The following is a 20402-nucleotide window of genomic DNA, read 5'->3' on the forward strand; positions in this document are numbered from 1 at the left end:
AATGTAGTGTAACTAGAACTATGTTATGCCGCTTGCTTTTTGATGCGTTGCTACCGGCTCTTCTTTGGTGGTATTTGTGTAATCGTACTGACCTCGGCCTGCTTATCTCCGATTTCCCCTGCGATCCGACAACTGTGCCGCGTCCCCCCCCCCCCGCGCGCGTACTTGTAGCTTGTTTTCTTTGGGTAGTTGTTCGTTGGTTTCGGCCGAGCTCTGATGATCAGATTTCCCTTGTCTACTTTCCTTCGCTACGTGGCTTCTCCCCCCATCGTTGCCCTTCTACTGAGCCGGCCTGGGCCAAAGGCTACCTCGCGTGTCCGTGCGGCTCGCTGATTTGACTTATCCGCCTTCTGGTGACCCCTCCGTACACTTTTGTCCTGTTTGAAACAATTTCCTAGGGGGGCGCTTTGTATATCGAGCCCTTGTCTTTCCCTTAATGCCCCTTGGCTATCTTCTCGAAGCTCATCACAGAGCGTTCCTCGTCTACTCCAGACCCGGCATCTACCGTCCATTGTTAACTTACGAAAATGTCCTCCGCCCACCATACCTATAAGTATCATCTGACTCTTTCTTTCACCATCACAGTAGAGCACTCAAACATCGCTGCCGCCGACTAATTTCCTCTGAAACCCTGCGGCGATCCGCCCCTTCCCCTTCGGCGCTTCTTTGCGGTTGTCCTCTCCACCCTCTAAGGCGCTATCTTCTGCCATGGCCTCTCCTTCCTGGGTCTCTCTGTTGGCGGAGCATTTTCCAGGCGTTTCGAACTTCACCAAGTTAGATTGGGATGACCTACGGTTCACTTATGAAATCCCTGCTAGCTTCCGCCCTATCATCCCTACTGTTGCAAACCTTTACTTCGATCCTCCGCCGGGTTCGTGTACTTTCTTCACTGAGCAATTTGTGTCTGGCCTTCGTCTACCTCCACATCCTTTCCTATCTAGAGTGTGCCGCTACTTCAACATCCCCTTAGGTCAGTTAACTCCCAACTCCATAAAGATTTTATGTGGCTTCGTGATACTCTGTGAGGTTTGCGAAGTTTCCTGGTCTGCTCCCCTCTTTCAGTGCTTCTTCGCCCTCGCTCGGCGTGCCGATGGTCTTTTTGACTTTCAAGCTCGCAGTCAAACTGCCTTCTTCTCCCGTCTTCCTTCTCCTCACGCCAACTGGAGGAAAAAATTCTTTTTTCTCCGGTTTCCTGAAGAGACAAGCTGGCCTATGCGTTGGCAACCTGAACTTCCTCCGCCCCCGACGTTGGAAGAGTTTCACATGGACCTCTCCTATGCTGCAGCGGCGACAAGAATGGAGCTTTGGCACCTGGATCTGACGAGACTGCTATCTGAAGACATGCTTTCTTTTTTCCGGCTGAATCCCTCCTTCTCCGGGGCGCCGTGCTCATTAGGTAAATCCGCGCTTGGCTCTTCTCTCCCGCTTACGCTTGTTTTCTCTGTAAGGATAACCTTCCGTGTCGACGCCTACAGCGGAGGCCTTGTATCGTGCCTCAGAGGTTCTGCCCCTGCCCCTAGACGATCTGGAAATAATGCGACGTGGTCGAGTAATCTTGGAGAGGAGGCTACTCCCTTGTCCCGGCCCCGTTTCCCCCGGGGCAGCAGTCCAACCCGTTTCCGACCCCACTGCGCATGAAGCTCCTCCTCCACAGGTCGCCCCAAGCGGGGATCGGGGTCACGCTCAGGCTAGCCATCGAGCTAGGCGGGTCTTCCGAGGAGCCCCCCGGGCCTCCCAACGGGGTCGCGCGGCTCTTCATCGCGCGGGTCGAAACTTGTCTGGTCAAGGCGGTGCGGGTGGCAATGCCACGGCCCCCTCCCAGGGTCTACCTCGTTCTGACGATTCTGGCTCTGATGGTCAGCCCCAACTTCAAAGACGGCGCCGAAGACCAGGTCTGACTTCTCGCAGACTCGATGCTGTTCCCTTATCACCGCAGTGTTCCCTGCCGTCATCATGGCTGGCTCTAACATCATTTCCTCTTGTTATTGTTGCGTTATTTCCCTGGCAGCCTCCCCCAACCCCTACAGGGGAAGACCCTCTGCGTCTCATTCTGCCCCCCTTCCTCAGGAGGAGGACAGCCCCGGTGAGCAACGTGGCACGGCATCAGGCGAGCCCACTCCCGAGCCGCCTCCTGCTCCTCCCGGCTCGGACGCAGGCCCTTCTCAACCCGCCGGCCCTTCTCAACCTGCCAGCTATTGTTATAGGACCACTATCCCCTCTGAAGCAGCTCAGGCTCGACGACTTGATGTCTCTACTAGCGTCTTGGCGATGAAAGGCTGCCTTGGCAGCTTGTGGGCAGAGAGCATGAATCAAATGGGTAGCTTGTCGCCCTTAGCTCAAATGGATAGGTTCTCGAAGTCTTGGGCTAAAGTAAGTACCTTGTTCCTTCTCCTGAATGCGAGTTTGCTTTAACTGAGGGCTGTTATTCTTGGTCCAGACTCACGCAGAGTCCCTGGTGCTGAACCAATCCTTCCACACCCTCCATCATGAAAGCAAAGACCTCCGGGACAAAGTCTCTGAACTAGAGCTACAACTGAATGATCCCGATCAAGCCAGCCACGCCTTGCGAGCCGAGATTCGAGCTCTAACCAACCAGACTGAGCGACAAAAAAGGTCTCAGACACAGGTCAGAGACGAGCTTCGAGAGCGTGAAGGCCGCATCAGCAACCGCCCATCAGTTGGCGATACATCTCGGCCAGACAATATGCTATGCTCGATTGATCATTATGCCCAGGAAGCAGAGCTGCAGGCCTTGAGGGAGGAACTGTCTCAGTCTCGGGCGGCTCTGACGGGAGTGTCTACCGCCTTGTCAGCCTATCAAGAGGGAGAAGAAGCTCGTTGCCTACGAAGCCGAATGTCGTATCTGACTTCTCCTGAATTTCTATCCCAGGCTGGGGCACGCTTTGCTATGACCGTGCCATATACGGCGGCTGGAGTTATCAGGCAACTGAACGCGCAGGGCTTCTTGAGCTCCATCCCCGCAGCAGACTTCTTGAATCACAACCTAATCATTCAAGGCTTTCCGGATGAGATTTTTGCTCCTTTCAAATGATCTGTACTAGCCACTTAAACTGGGAAATCGTTACGTGTACATATGTCTTTTCGAGTTTTCACTTGACTATCCTACTGCCTCCACGCCCCTCGTATGATCCGGCCTACGTCCACAGAGCCAGCCCCCTCAAACTCGATAGGGCCGTAGGTAGTTGGCACTCTAAGGTCGATCCAACTTCCTTCCTTGAGCGTCTTGTAAATAATAGGCTCCCGATGCCAATCTCTTGATAACCTTGTATGGTCCATCCCATTGAGGAGCCAACTTCGTCACTTCCCCTAAGGGCTTTATCTGCTTCCAGACCAGGTCACCTTCTCCGAAGAACCGAGGGATCACCTTCCTATTATAGTTCTGTCTCATCCTCTGTCTGTAGGCTTCCAACCTGGCAGCTGTTTGCTCACGAATTTCGCTGATGAAGTCCAGTTCAGCCAGCCGCCGCTCGGTGTTCTCTCCGTCGTACATCATCCTTCTTACAGAAGGTATCCCGACCTCCAGAGGAACCACCGCTTCATTACCATAGACCAGATGGAAGGGTGTCAGACCTGTGCTCTCTCGGGGCGTCGTACGGTAGGCCCACAAAATGCCTGGGAGCTCGTCCACCCAGCTGCCCCCATGTGATCCAGCTTGACTTTAAGCCCGCGTACTATCTCCCGATTGACTACCTCGGTCTGACCATTACTTTAAGGATGAGCCACTGAGGTGAAGGCCTGAGTTATGCCGAACCCCTTGCACCAATTCTGTATCCTGTGCCCCTGAAATTGTCTACCATTGTCTGACACCAACTTATGGGGTAAGCCAAATCTGCAAAAGATATTTTTCCATAGGAACTGGATCACCGCATCTTCAGTGATTCTGGCTAGGGCTTCTGCTTCTACCCACTTGGAGAAGTAGTCTACTGCTACCAACAAGAAGCGCCTCTGCCCGGTAGCCATCGGGAAAGGCCCTACGATATCCATACCCCATTGGTCGAAAGGGCAGGATACTGTAGAAGTTCTCAGCAACTCTGTAGGTCTATGAGTCAGGCTCTGGTACTTCTGGAATGATAGACAAGTATTCACCAACCTCTGTGCGTCCTTCTGCAAGGTAGGCCAGAAATAACCAGCCAGCAATACCTTCCGAGCCAGCGTTCTTCTCCCAGCATGATTACCACAACACCCCGAATGTATCTCTCGCAAGGCCTGGTCCGCTTCCTCCATATTCAGGCACTTGAGTAGAGGTCTGGAGAAAGACCTTTTGTACAGCTGATCCCCAATCATTGCATAAGAGTGGGCTTGCCTCCTGATCATACGCGCTTCCTCAGGGCTGGTGGGTATGGCTCCTTGCTGAAGAAAGCTCATTATGGGCGCTCTCCAATCAATTACTTCTCCCGCATTTTTCTGTAAATCTATCTGGGCTACAAGGAAGGTCTGCACTATAGATCGGTCGAGCGTCCAAGTACTCAGGGAACTAGCCATTTTAGCCAACTTATCCGCTCTTTCATTTTCCGCTCTAGGAATCTTCGTGACTGTGACCTCCTTGAATTCTCCCTTCATCTTTTCATAAGCCTCCTTATAAACTTGCATCCTCTCGCTATTCACCCCAAATTGCCCGGTTGTCTGCTGCGTTACCAGCTGGGAATCGGAATATATGATGACTCGGCTAGCCCCCACATGCCGAGCTGCTTGCAGGCCTGTTAGTAGAGCTTCATATTCTGCCTCATTGTTGGTAGCTCTGAAATTTAACCGCACGACCAACTGCATGATATCTCCCTGTGGGGATATGAGCAGTGCTCCTACACCACTCCCCCGATGGGTAGCCGACCCGTCCACGTAGATTTTCCAGATCTCTTCTGAGTCCGCTGGGTATACTTCTGTCAGGAAATCTGCCAGATCCTGTGCTTTGATTGCGGTTCGAGGTTGATATTGTATGTCATACTCCCCTAGCTCAGTTGCCCACTTGATAAGCCGACCCGCCACTTCCACCTTGGTGAGAGCTCGGCCCATTGTACTGTTCGTCAAGACGGTAATGGGGTGCGCCAAGAAATACGGTCGGAGACGCCAAGCCATGAGAACAAGTTCATAGACCAACTTTTCCAGGGCCGTATACCGAGACTCGGCCCCCTTCAATAGATGACCGAAGAAATACACCGGCCGTTGTACATTATATGGAACAACTTGCTCTGGATTATGAAATTTTGAAACAGGTAGACCATGATGCCACAACAAAGCTTGAGCAAATGGCAACTACGTGAACAGCTCAGGCTGCAATTGAGTGTTCTGCACATTTTTCCATTATCAGTGAACTTGAGTTACAGGTTTATCTGCAGATTTGGAGATAAATCGGGACAGGGCTGTTATCCTGCCGACCAGCTTCTGCGTCTCCTTCAGATTCTGAGGGATCTGCATGTTCCGAAGTGCTTGCACCTTCTCAGGGTTGGCCTCTATCCCTCGTTCGGTCACCAGATAGCCCAGAAACTTCCCTCCTTTGGCCCCGAACAGACATTTCAAGGGATTCAGCTTCACCCCATATTGCCTCAGAGTCCCACAGGTTTCTTCTACATCTTTTATCAGACTGGACGCCAGAGGGGACTTGATCAGGATGTCATCAACATAAACCTCTACGTTCCGCCCGATCTGAGCCCGAAAGACTTTGTCCATCATCCTTTGGTAGGTAGCTCCAGCGTTCCTGAGTCCGAATGGCATGACGGTATAGCAGAAAGTACCGTCAGCCGTTATGAAGCTGACCTTCTCCTGGTCTTCCTGGGCTAAGGGTATTTGATGATATCCCTGATAAGCGTCCATCATGCATATCCTTTCACAACCAGCCGTTGAGTCCACCACCTGATCGATACGCGGGAGAGGATAACAGTCTTTGGGAGTGGCTTTGTTGAGGTCGCGAAAGTCTATGCACACCCTCCACTTGTTGTTTGGCTTCTTCACCAACACGACGTTAGAGAGCCAGGACGGGAATTGCACCTCTCGGACGTGTCCAGCCTTCAGGAGCTGCTCTACTTCAGTTCGGATAATTTTATTCTGCTCGGCAGGGAAGTTTCTCTTCTTCTGCTTGACTGGCTTAGCCTCGGGTATAATATGCAATTTGTGCTCGGCTACTTCTGGTCTGACCCCAGGCAACTCCTCTGGCGACCAAGCAAAGACGTCTCGGTTGCGGCTCAGACACTGTATTAGCTCCGCTTTAAGCTCCGGAGGTAAGTCACTGGCGATGCGAGTGATGCTCTCCGATCTGTCGGGGTGTAGCTGGACCTCATCCCAAGAGATCGGTTCTTCAGTAATAGGTAGCGGTTCCTCTTGGATAGCGTGTACTCCCCCATCTTGCGTCCTCCGGCTTTTGCGCGCCTCTACTCGGACCATGTCTATGTAGCAGCTACGAGACGCTTTCTGCTCCCCCTTGACCTCCCCGACCTGCTCGCCGACCGGGAACTTGATCTTCTGGTGAAAGGTGGAAACGGCAGCCCGGAACTCATGCAGGGCTGGCCTTCCCAGGATAACGTTGTAGGAGGAAGGCGAATCCACCACAATGAAAGTGCTCCTCCGCGTGCGCACCAATGGCTCAGTGCCCATGGAAATGGCCAGCTTGATCTGACCCATGGGTTTGACTTCATTACCTGTAAATCCGTACAAGGAAGTGGTTACAGGTTGGAGCTCAGCGGCGTCGATCTGCATCTCCTCAAACGCAGCCCTGAATAAAATGTTGACCGAGCTCCCGGTATCCACAAAGACCCGAGCCACTCGGCTATTAGCAATAACGGCCCTGATTATGAGGGCATCATCGTGGGGCAGCTCTAAACCTTCCAAGTCTTGGGGCCCGAAGCTAAGGACAGGGCCAGATGCCTGCTTGTAGCTGCATCCCACGGCCCCCACATATAGTCGCCGGCTATGTGCTTTACGAGCCCGGCCTGAATCCCCGTCAGTGGGCCCTCCTGAAATCATACCAATCTCTCGCACAGCCACGTTGCCCCGATTATCAAGTTCTCTGGCGTCTCTTCGGTCTTCGCCGGGGCCAGCTTGGTTAGATGGGCCAGCTAGGTCGGGCCGGGCCTGCCGAGCACGTCCAGCTGCAGCCCGTTCTTCCTCCATTCTCTGTATTTGGGGCGCCAGCGCCGGGGGGGGCAAGCCTTGCTCCGCAGCTCGCCTGGAATCCCGGGCGAATTGGAAGCAGTTGCTGAGATCGTGCGTCCTGGACCGATGATATGTGCAATATGGTGCTCCCCTTGGTCCAGGCCTGGGCGCTTGTATGGCGGCGACTCGCGGAGCTGGCCTGGCTCCCTGAGCGGGCTGGGGGGCAGGCCTGGGTTGAATGCGCTGGAAGGGCTGGGCTGGCTGTGGTGCTCTTCTTTCAGGTCGGTTGCCTGGTGCCACCGTCTTCTCGGCTTTCCGCCTGGCGGCCTGCGCTTCTTCCACTTTGATGTAGCACGAAGCTTTCTCTACCATATCGTCAAAACTCCGGGCGGGGTTTCCCTGAAGAATTCCCTTCTCGCAATCCGTGGGAGAAGGCGCCATCAAGATCTCGGAGGTGGCGAGGGGACGCTACCCGATCAATCGATTGATGTAGCTTGGCAGGGGCCGGATCCTGCTTGAGAGCAAAAAGACGGTGGTCGATTTTTTGGTACTTACGACTACTGGCGAAACGCGCAGGAAGGCCGTTTTGAAGTCCTGAGCGGCTGATGGATTCTGGGGCAATCCATCGACCACTTTTGCGCCGACCGATAGAGTGTGTGAAGACTCGGCATTTGACGGCATCGCTATATTGATACAATATAGCCGCGTTCTTGAACTTTCTCGATGCTCTTCCGGGTCCTTGCTCCCATCATATTCTCCAATGTTTGGGGCTCGGTAACCCCTCGGCAGGCTTTCTTTCAAGATCCGGGCCGAGAAAGGTACCTTATCGTCCGGATCTTCAGGCGGATCTTGGCCGGGATCACGGCCTTCCCCTTTCCTGAATCCCGAGGCGGGTGTAGAGAGCTTTCCGCCACTGAGGCTGGCGGCTCCTCCTTCTTTGGACTACGCCCGCGAGGTCCGGACCGATGATAATCGCGGCGGGGCTCTCGGAATGAAGCACGCGGAAGTTCTTCCGGCTGCTTCCTCTTTGAGCTCCTGTCGGAAGCGGGAGCTAGTTCTTTGGATGCCTCAGGGGCTAGGCGAGGTCGTGAAACTGTGCCTTGTCTTTCGGAGGCGGCTTGCTTCCTAACCTCCTTGAAAAGCTCGTACTCCCCCGCAGTCATAGTTACGTTGATCCTCCGGCTAGAGCTTCGACCGGAGTCCTCCATCTTCACGCTCCGGAACAGGTTGTTGTGTTCCCACAGACGGCGCTAAATTTGATCCCGTCCGGAAGCTGAGTCGGACGGAGGCCGGTCGCGGTGGACTGGGCGTTGACGGAAAGTCGCGGGCGATGCAGGCTCCCCATGTTGGTTACTACTCGGAAAACCTAGAGGTTCCACTGTACAAAAATTTTGTACAAAGGTCTGAACCTTTTCCTAGCTACCATGTGTTCTTTTAAATTAAATTTTGGATCGCCTGCGGAACTTAACACGTTTGATCCAAAACTTAATCTATTCGTTCTTTTAGGTTTTGACTTGGGTCTCCTGCGGAACTTAACACGTTCGACCCAAATCACCTTAAGTTATTAATTCCATTAAATATTAATTTCCATAATTGGTTCCCAGTACTGACGTGGCTAGGCACATAGCCTTCTTGGATATGGGAGCAACCACCACCGACTAGACAAAACCTTTTATGAAAAGCTAATATTTAATTTCCTAAAATAACTTTAGGTTAACCGAAAAGAACAATCAAATCACAAGGGAAAGAAAAACAAAAGAACACTATATCGAAAACAAATTCAAAACTCTAGAATCGTATGCCTCTTGTATTTAGTATTATTTCCAAAAATAACTAGTATGATGCGGAAACAAAAATTACTAGTTATACCTTTTAGAAAGACCTCTTGATCTTCTACCGTATTCCTCTTCTAACCTCGGACGTTGTGTGGGCAACGATCTTCCGAGATGAGAATCACCAAGCACCTTCTTCTTCCTTACAAGTTTCGGCCATCAAAACTTCACCTAAGATGAAGAGGTTCGGCCACCACCACTATGCTCCAAGGGATGCTAGAAAAGAGGCTTCTCCTTCTTCTCCTTCTTAGATCCGGCCACCAAAGCTATCTCCACCATGAGAAGGTTTCGGCCACACAAAGGAGAGGAGAGGAAAGAAAGGGCCGGCCACACCCAAGGAGAAAAGAGAAGAAAAATAGAATAGAGTCGTTAGCCTTGAAGCCTCCTCTACCCCCTCTTTTATAATCCTTGGTCTTGGCAAATAAGGAAAATTTAATAAAAACTTCCTTAATTCTTTTGCCATTGAAAAGGAAAATTTATTTAATTAAAATATTTTTCTCTTTTCAAATTATAATGGCCGGCCACTCTTCTTCCCAAAACAAGGAGAGTTTTAATTAAAACAAAAATTAAAACTTCCTAATTTGTTTCTAGAAATTTATAAAAATTTCTCCAATAATTTTAATCCCTTCATGATTGGTTAATAAAAAGAAATTTTATAAATTAAAATATTTCTTTTAAACATGTGGATAATTTCCAAAAAGGAAAGTTATCTCTAAAAATTAAAATCTCCTTTCAATCTACAAATAAGGAAAGATATTAAATTTTTTCTTAATCTTTTGTAGAAACTAATAAAAGAGAATTTTTAATTTTTAAACTTTCTTTTAAATCATGAATATAATTAAAAGGAAAGTTTTTACCAAAATTAAAATCAACCTTTTAATCTACAAATAAGGAAAGAGATTTTAACTCTTCTCTTAATCTTTTGTAGATCTTATAAAAGGAAGGATTTAAATTTTTAAACTCTCTTTTAAATTATATTATCCACATAAGAAAAATTTTAAAATTAAAATTTCTTTTTATTTTAATAGGGACGGCCACATGAATTCACCCATGAACATACCCATGGCCGGCCCTAGCTTGGTCTCCAAGCTAGCTCGGTCGGCCCCTATAGGATGGGTAAGAAGGTGAGTATAGGTGGGTATAGTACTCTATAATTAAGAGGCTACGATAGGGACCGAGAGGAGGAATTGGTTTTGGTCTCCCGATAAAATTAAGCATCCCGTGCTCGACCCGAACACACAACTTAATTTTATCAATAATAATTCATTCCACTAGAGAACTATTATTGAACTACCGCACCAATCCCAAATTACATTTTGGGCTCCTTCTTATCATGAGTGTGTTAGTCTCCCTGTGTTTAAGATAACAAATGTCCACTAATTAAGTAAGTTACTGACAACTCACTTAATTAATATCTAGCTCCAAGAGTAGTACCACTCAACTTCATCGTCATGTCGGACTAAGTCCACCTGCAGGGTTTAACATGACAATCCTTATGAGCTCCTCTTGGGGACATTCTCAACCTAGATCACTAGGACACAGTTTCCTTCTATAATCAACAACACACACTATAAGTGATATCATTTCCCAACTTATCGGGCTTATTGATTCATCTAACTAAATCTCACCCATTGATAAATTAAAGAAATAAATATCAAATATATGTGCTTGTTATTATATCAGGATTAAGAGCACACACTTCCATAATAACTGAGATCTTTGTTTCTTTATAAAGTCAGTATAAAAGAAACGACCTCTAATGGTCCTACTCAATACACTCTAAGTGTACTAGTGTAATTATATAGTTAAGATAAACTAATACCTAATTACACTACAACCTTCCAATGGTTTGTTCCTTTCCATTATGGTCGTGAGCTACTGTTTATAATTTATAAGGTACTGATAACATGATCCTCTGTGTGTGACACCACACACCATGTTATCTACAATATAAATTAATTTAACAACTACATTTATCATAAATGTAAACATTTGACCAATGTGATTCTTATTTCTAGATAAATGTTTATACCAAAAGCTAGGCTTTTAGTATACACTCTAACACCCCACGGGTGGCTGATGCAGCCGCAGGACCCTGCGCACACTCAGACGATCCCCCCCTCTCACGTTAGAGACCAAAACCCAGGGAAAAAGTCCCCGGATCAGGCCCTCCGACGCTCAAGTCAGGTCCTTTTTCCCCAGAAAAAAGCAGACAGAAGAAGAAAAGGAAAACAGTTGTGGAAAAAAGTGACGAGGGAGTGTGTGCGCGTACCTGCGTACGAGGGATTTCTCCCCTTTTATGCGTCCTCCTGCTAGAACCTGCCCCCCTGTCAGAAAACGTTAGACGCCCGGCTTTGTCCTCTAGTCCTGGACACCTGTCGCGCTGCTATTTGTTGTGAAAGCATCTTTCTGTTTAGGAACCTCCGCCTTCGCACTTGGGTTTTGTCCTGTAGTGAGGGACAGCTGGCAGGCTACTACTGGCTATGAGGGCATCTTTTCGTTTCAGGAACCTTCGCCTTCGCCCGCATCGTTGGTATGTAATGATTACCCCTGACGGACCGTTGAGATTCCCCGCACCCGCCCTACTTAACTTCTCCGATCCATTGTGACCTGCACCGGCCTCGCCTCTTCTGATCGGCTCTAGACTCTACGTGTTACCCGCCAGACGGGCTGACTCTGCTCAGCTCTACCGATCCCGCCCTGCCTCTGTGCTTTGTACTTCCTGGCCCTTCAGCGTAGACCTGCAGATCGAGCTGATTCTGCTCAGCTCTGCCGATCCCGACCTGCGTCTGTGCTTTGCAGATCGAGCTGACTCTGCTCAGCTCTGCCGATCCTGACCGGCCTCTGTGCTTCGTACTTCCTGGCCCTTCAGCGTAGACCTACAGATCGAGCTGATTCTGCTCAGCTCTGCCGATCCTGACCTACCTCTGTGCTTTGTACTTCCTGGCCCTTCAGCGTAGACCTGCAGATCGAGCTGATTCTGCTCAGCTCTGCCGATCCCAACCTGCTTCTGCCTATGCTTTGCACTTCCTGGCCCTTCAGCGTAGACCTGCAGATCGAGCTGATTCTGCTTAGCTCTGCCGATCCCAACCTGCTTCCGTGCCTTGTATTTCCTGGCCCTTCAGCGTAGACCTGCAGATCGAGCTGATTCTGCTCAGCTCTGCCGATCCCAACCTGCTTCTGCGCTTTGTATTTCCCGGCCCTCTACTGCAGGCCTGTGGATCGAGCTGATTCCGCTCAGCTCTGCCGATCCTGACTGGCCTCCGTCAGCCTGACTTTTTGACCGCCAAGTCACCATGACTATTGACTGCCACTTCCTCTTGACTTTTGACCGCCACAGGGCCTTGACTTTTCTAATCATTTTCTCTTGGGCCCCTCCATTACCAACCGTATCAATATTCATAATTCTAAAATCTCTAAATGGATTCATAGTACAAATATACAAAAGATGAAAATTACCAAAAATATCAAAAATATAAAAATTATCAAAAATAATAAGAAAAAAAATCTACGGATCCTACTACATCAACATACAAGTTGGATGATGTAAGTATGAGAAGGATCTATATATTTGCAAACATTTTTAAAAACTGAATTCAAATAGTTATGCAAGTTCTTTATTGAATCATCAATGTTATGTTAATGCCCAAGCATTTGAAACCACGAAATCAACTATGAAAGATGAGAAGGATTTGTTTGATTCTGAGGAATGAATCTCAAGTAACATTGAAGAAGAAATGGAGTTAATCAGATGAATGAATGCTCACTGCAATGTTAGTCCCTGAAGCAACCTAATGGGATGTAGTTTTCATCTAGTTTTGCCCCATTCCTTCAGTTTAACCTCACAAATCATAAAAATTAAACCAATACAGATCAGATGCATGGAAAGATCATGAGGAGAATAATTAGCAATGTAAGGCATAAAAGTTTACCTAGAAGTCCGATATAGTAAGAAAGGGGGGCAAGTCCGTGTATTTGCTCTTGAAGAAACTTCCCAAATCAGAGACGATGAGGTTGTACTCTTCCCATTGGGTAATGACCCAGATCAGCTCACCGACCATGAAATCGGATGTGTGGATTCCACCACTCTACTCACTCTGAAGCCAGTAATCACCTTTGAACATTGAATCTCATTGACTATTATTAAGTAATTGAGTCAATTTTAGGAATGCGATGTGCAACCGTACAGAGCCAGGAGTGAAGTTGGGAGATAGCTAGGCATGTCATGCTTGGCCATATGGCTGCGTATGTAGGGATGGCATAAGTGGTAGAGATTCTTGACCAAGAGTGCCGGCGTAGAGCCCTCAAGAATCGCCAAAACTCTTGACGTCGTACTCTGCTGTGCTTTTCTCGGCGAAACCATAGAGGGCATGGTTGTTTAGGTTGGTGGCGATCTCAGAGAGGTTGAATTTGGAGGACTCCTAGGCCTAGAAGCTTTGGAGGTATAAGAACAAACTGAAGTCCTAGTAGTTGAGGCAAACTCAGGCATCGACGTGATGACAGTACTCGTCGCGACGGAAGTCATCGATGCAGCTGGAGGACTGGTACGTTGGGTACATGGTGACTAACATGGAGAAGGCCTCGTCTACAAAGGGAAGGATTAGGTGGAGAGGAAGACTCGCTCAGTGGCGAGGGAGGTGGCGTGGAGGAACTCCTACTGGGTGAGAAGGCGAATGACCAACAAATTTTATATTTAGGAATTATATTTTATGAATTCTTTGAAATTTGCACATCTTTATCTACAAAATTGATTTAATTTTGATAAATCTTATTTCAATGCGTAAACTTTTGAAAATTATTGAATAAGATCAAATCATGCAAAAGGAATGAATGGCTGCCTCCACATGGTAGTCTGAGTATTGAGTGAAAATCCTATATTTTTTACTTTATGCAATGGAAATAAGTTAGAAGAATCTCAAGTTAGTTTTGGCAGGAATATAATATTAATTAATCAAATATGATATAATGAATAACAACTTAAAAAGAACTAAGTAAGAGACTAAGATGTTTACTTGGTTACAATGTTGATGATTATTAATTTTGATGAAGGCAAAGAAACCTCTTAATTTTTTGAAAAACTTAGAAAGTTGCTAGGAAATTAATAAAAAAGTTCTCGAATAATTCATATCTCTAGCGGTCTTTTATACCCCCTAAAAAACTCTATCTGTAGTTGTAAGGCGCCTTCAATAGGATTCAAGGCACCTTCAATCAGAAAAATCTTATTGCCGAAGATAAAATATCTTCAGCTAATGTGTACTGGAAGGCGCTTTCCAAGCCATGAAAGGCGCATTCTATGAGGCAGATTAGTTCCTTAGCCAATCTCTTCACATAAGTGATGCTCCAGCTAATCGGAGTTGAGGTCACCCGAACCCAACTCCGACCTTCTCCTCAAGCGGACTTCCTTCCCGACTTCTCGTTCCTCGAACGTTATGCACTTCCTTCTCATCCACTAGTGTACTCTTCCGCAGTACCTCGTCCCTCGAATGCACTGAGCCCGTCGACTCCTTTCTCGTGCCATCATTTTCAATAATTGCGTCTTCCTTTTGACTTTTTGTATTTCTAAGCTCCTACACAGTTAGACACAAGGATTAAATACAAACATGACCTAATTTGACTCGGTTGATTACACCAAAACCAACCTGGGGTGCTTACAATCTTCCTCTTTTTGATGTGCATCAACCCGAGTTAAGTTAGGGTTTAAACAAACATGAATTAAAGTATAACAATCAAAATTGCAATAATATCATCAAAATTACTGCAAGTAGAAATGTACTAAAATTAATGAAATTTATGTGGCTATTTGGAAACACTTGTAAGTACTGGTTTTCGGAACAGTTAAAAACTACTCCTAATATCAAATTTGAAACAGTTAAAAAATGATCCTATATCATATTGTACTAGTACGTTTATCGGATTTTCAGAACCAAATGCAATACCAAATTAAATCAATTCACAATATTCACATTTCACTTCACAAAACTAATTTATATTCAAATATATTACACTACCAAATCATCACATAATATTCATATTTCAATCCAAAATATTAATACATCTCATTATATTTTACTCCGCAATTTACTACCAACACAAAACCTTCCTCAATCACCAAAACATATACAACCTTCAATAACATGTCTTTTCCACCAAAAAAACAGCAAAAAGAATCTATCTTAAGTTGAGTTACCTAAACTTAAATCATCTTTACACTTATATTTATCTCATTGCACTTACATTTGATAGTCAGACATCATCTACACATAAATCATCTTTAAATGAAAGTTGTGACATTGCATTTTCTCAAAGCGACAAAAAAACATAATCCGTATATTCCACACATATTCTAAATCAGTACAAAAGTCTAGCATTAAACATATGAACATAATAGAAAAAAACAAGACAAATAATGTAATAACTGCAAAATGAAAGTTGAATACATAAATTTAATAAGAGAATTTAAAAATAAGTAAACTTTAAAAACAAAAGTGTCAGAATAGTATAAAAACTCATATTAACTTGTTTTAAATATTAATTTAATTTGCATTTAAAAAATAGAATTCCAAACTATAGTAGTAAAATAATTTACAAAAATATTTGTTCTTAAAAATCAATATCATCGATTGTATTCGAACTTCTCTCTAGTGATTATCTACTCTGGTCATGGGGATGATCTATAACTATTTTCTTTCTCAGTTGATGTTGAATAAACTTGTTGCTGCATAATATTTTCATACATATATAGCTACTAATATGGTTATAGTGAGTGAATCCAAATGATGACGTGGTAGTCAAAGTCATGATGATGTGGCGGTCAAAGTCAAGATAAAGGAATATTCCACACTTGGTCCTGTTGATCACCCAGCCTTAAAATTCTCGGGTCCTGCCTGCGTGGCTCTAAAGCATGGCGTTCGGATAAGGCTGGTCGGGTACATATACGGTCGAGTATAAGGACTCTAGGGTTTTACTCTGAAACTAAAAAAATAATGCGCTCGGTTAGTAAACAGCTGACAGGGTTCAAAGGAGCCCAACCAGATGAAAGGTCGTCTGGACTCAAGGCACTTGAGTCTTATGAAACTCTTAGTATATGCTTTGCCGGATAAAGGCTAATCGAACATAAGGCACTTTGTGTAGTCTCGACTGAGCAAAGTCCGGCCATGCTCAAAGACACTTTGCCTCACAAAGATCATAATATACGATCAATCGAATAAATGCCAATTCATTATAAGGCTCTCTGTGTAAGCTCGGCCGGGCAAAGTTCGACTGGACTCAAAGACACTTAGCCTCAAATAAATCTCTTTATACTAGATCGGCCATATAAAGGTTAGTCGAACAGAAGACTCTATGTGTACGTTCGACCGAGCAAAGACAATGAAAATAGCAAAGTACAACTCAAAATATAGAAATAGATAGAGGAGAGTGATTATCCTTGAAACCTGGCGTCTTTGGAAGTATCCTTGCTCCAAAGGTGGACGGATCGACAGAGATCGACGAGGATGAAACCTAGGGCTCCCCTAAGGGGGAGAACCCTTCCCCAAGATCCAAGATTCTTGAAAAGGGGAGAAAAATCCCTTTTATAGTAATTGGCACAACCCTTGGTGTGAATCCACATGACCTCCTTCTTTCTGCTATATGCTAGGGTGACACGACCGTGTGGGTCACACGACCATATTCTGCTTTGGCTCTGGATGGGCTACACGACCATGTAGATTTATACGGTTGTGCTCTTCTTCTCTTCTGCTTTGGCCACACCGCTGTGTGGCTCACACGGTCGAGGTCTTCTTACTTTCTAGAAATGCTGCACGGCCATGTGGATCTACACGGCCGTGCTTCGGATGTTGTTGATGGGGTTGACATTGTCATGTGGGTCACATAGCCAAAATCTTCTTCTTCTATGGAAATGTGGCACGGTCGTGTGGTCCACACGGCCATGACTTGACCCTTGCTCTGTTTTCGCTCCAAATTACGTCCTATCAATTAAAAACAAGCAAAGAGTAAATTTTCGAACAAAAGGACTAGAAATATGACATTACAATAAAATATGATGCAATAAACATAGATTATGCCCATGAAATATAAGTAGATGTGCGTCAAAATATACATAAAAGTGTATATAATCTACGCACATCACGTACCTCACTTACCTCATGTTCTAATGCTCCCCCTTTATCGCAGCTTTCCTCTGATGATTCTCCCCCCCTTCATCAATGCTCATCTCTGATTTGCTTTCAACTTTTTCTTGGTGGCTTGCCATTAGAGCTAGTCTGACATAAGCTTTGATCTCGGACACGAAGGACGACGATTCATCCCATGTGACCTTCAGATTCTTGTGCTTTGATCTTGTTGGTCTTTTGGCCTTGCCCTTGTCCTTCTTCTTCAGTTCGGGGTAGTCGTCCTTGATGTGGCCTTCTCCTTGGCAGTTCCAGCACCGAACCTTTCTTTTGCTCTAAAAGTACTTTTTTGACTGTGACTTATTAATGTTATTAGATTTAATAAATTTATTAAATTTTCTTACCATTAGGGTAGCTTCATCTTCATCAATTGACACTTCGGAGTCTGGATGATCCATTCTTGCCTTCAGGGCGATGTTCTATCTGGGCTCCTTTGATTTTGCACATCTAGATTAGTGAAGTTCCAAAGTGGAAAATAAACTTTTTAATGTGCTTACATCTAGATCTTTAGAAATATAATAGGAGTTGACAATTGATGACCATTTGAGTGTCCTTGGAAAAGCATTTATTGCGTATATTAGGGAATCTCGATTTCTTACATTTTCTTTGAGATTTGTGAGTCTGGTGATCAGTGTTGGAGTGTATACTAAAAGCCTAGCTTTTGTATAAACATTTATAAGAATCACATTGGTCAAGTGTCTACATTTATATATACCAAATGTAGATATTCAATTAATTTATATTGTAGATAACATTATGTGTGGTGTCACACATAGAAGATTGTGTTATCGACTCTTTATAAATTATAAACAGTAGTTCACGACTAAGATGGAAAGGAACAAACCATTGGAATAGTCGTAATGTAATTAGACATTAGTTTATCTTGACTAATAAATTACACTAGTACACTTTAAGTGTATTGAGCAGGACCATTTAAGGTAAGTTCTTTTTATACTGATTTAATAAAAGAACTAGACCTTAGTTATTATGGAAGTGTGTGCTCTTAATACTAATATAATAACAAGCACATATATTTGATATTTATTTCTTTAATTTATCAATGGGTGAGATTTAGTTCGATAAATCAATAAGCCCGATAAGTTGGGAAATGATGTTACTTATAGTGTGACTTGTTGATTATAGAAGAAAACTGTATCCTAGTAATCTATGTTGATAATGTCCCCAAGAGGAGCTCATAAAGATTGTCATGTTAAACCCTGCAGGTGGACTTAGTCCGACATGACGATAAGGTTGAGTGGTACTACTCTTGGACTAAGATATTAATTAAATGAGTTGTCAGTAACTCACTTAATTAGTGGACATTTGACTTCTTAAACACAGGGAGACTAACACACTCATAATAAGAAGGAGCCCAAAAATATAATTTGGGATTGGTGCGGTAGTTCAATAATAATTCTTTAGTGGAATGAATTATTATTGATGAAGTTAAGTTGTGTGTTCAGGGCGAACACGAGAAGCTTAATTTCATCGGGAGACCAAAACCAATTCCTCCTCTCGGTCCCTATCGTAGCCTCTTGTATATAGAGATTTATACCCACGATATACCCATCTTTTTACCCACTTTTGGTGGCGGGCCAAGCTAGCTTGAACCCAAGCTAGGGCCGACCAAGACCCAAAGGTTGAGCCAAGTTGGTGGCCGGCCAAAGCTTGGGTCCCAAGCTTAGGTAGCCGGCCACTAGAAAATTAAAAGGAATTTTTTATTAAAATTATTTATTATGTGGATATCATGGTTTTAAAAGAGAGTTTAAATTTTAAATCTTTCCTTTTAAAGCTTTCTACAAAAGATTAAGAAAAGATTTGAAAGCTTTCCTTATTTGTAGATTGAAAGGAGATTTTAATTTTGAGAAAACTTTCCTTTTTAACCATGTTCATGTTTTAAAAGAGAGTTTAAAAATTAAATATTCTCTTATATTAGTTTCTACAAAAGATTAAGAAAAGATTTGATATCTTTCCTTATTTGTAGATTGAAAAGAGATTTTAATTTTTAGAGATAACTTTCCTTTTGGAAATTATTCACATGTTTAAAAGAAAGATTTTAATTTATAAAATTTCCTTTTTACTAACCATGAAGGGATTAAATTATTGGAGGAATTTTTATAAATTTCTGGAGACAAATTAGGAAGTTTTAATTAATTAAAACTCTCCTTGTTTATAGCTTGTGGTGGCTGGCCATTATTATTAAGAGAAGAAAATTGTTTTTTAATTAAAATAATTTTTATTTTTCATGGCAAAATAATTAAGGAAGTTTTTAATTAAATTTCCTTATTTGCCAAGACCAAGGATTATAAAAGAGGGGGTAGAGGTGCCTTCATGGCGAATGACTCTATTCTTATTCTTCCTCTCTTTTTCTTCCTTGGGGTGGCCGACCCTATTAGTTTTCTCTTCTTCCTTTTCTTTTTTCTTCATTGGCCGGATCTTGTAAACTCATGGAGCTTGAAGATGGCCGGATTTTAGCATGGAGAAGAAGGAGAGAAAGGAAGCATCCCTTGGAGCTTGGTGGTGGTGGCCGAACCACATCTATTCTTGGAATATTTGTGGTGGCCGAATCTTGCTTGGAGAAGAAGGTGGCTTCGGTGGATTCTCATCTCGGTAGATCGTTGCCCACACAACGTCCGAGATAAGAAGAGGAATACGGTAGAAGATCAAGAGGTCATTAAATTTTACAAAGGAAGGTATAATTAGTAATTAATTTTCGCATCATACTAGTTGTATTTCTTTTATATGAATTCCAAACACAAGAGACATTAGATCTAGTTTTTCAAATTAGTTTTTCGAGTTTGTATTTTCTTCTTTTTCGAATTTGTGATTCGATTGTTCTTTTTGGTTAACCTAGAGTTATTTAAGGAAATAAATATTAGCTTTCCTTAAAAGGCTTTACCTGTAACGACCCGCCTTCTACTGACTAGGCTGTGAGGCCGATCGCTACATTATGCTGTGCTAAATTACTATTGCGAAAATCTGGATTGATTAAAATTTTACTAAACTGATTACTGTAAAATCTGAACTTAATATTCTAGGTGTACCTAGGAGTTGTACACATGCTAGGGAAGATAATCTATGCCTCTCGGATGTCCTGCTAGCTGTAATCAGGCATTTCAATCGATCCATGAATCGATTGGGTTGTCGGATCGATCCAGTGATCGATCCAGCTTGATACCGGCACGGAGAAAAACTCTGGATCGGTCGGCTGACCGATCCATACGCTATATTGCTTCTATATGCGGCTGGATCGGTCTACCGACCGATCCAGAGTCGGTCGGCTGACCGATCCGTTGCA

Source organism: Zingiber officinale, chromosome 8B, assembly GCF_018446385.1.
Source record: "Zingiber officinale cultivar Zhangliang chromosome 8B, Zo_v1.1, whole genome shotgun sequence".
Classification (NCBI taxonomy): Eukaryota; Viridiplantae; Streptophyta; class Magnoliopsida; order Zingiberales; family Zingiberaceae; genus Zingiber; species Zingiber officinale.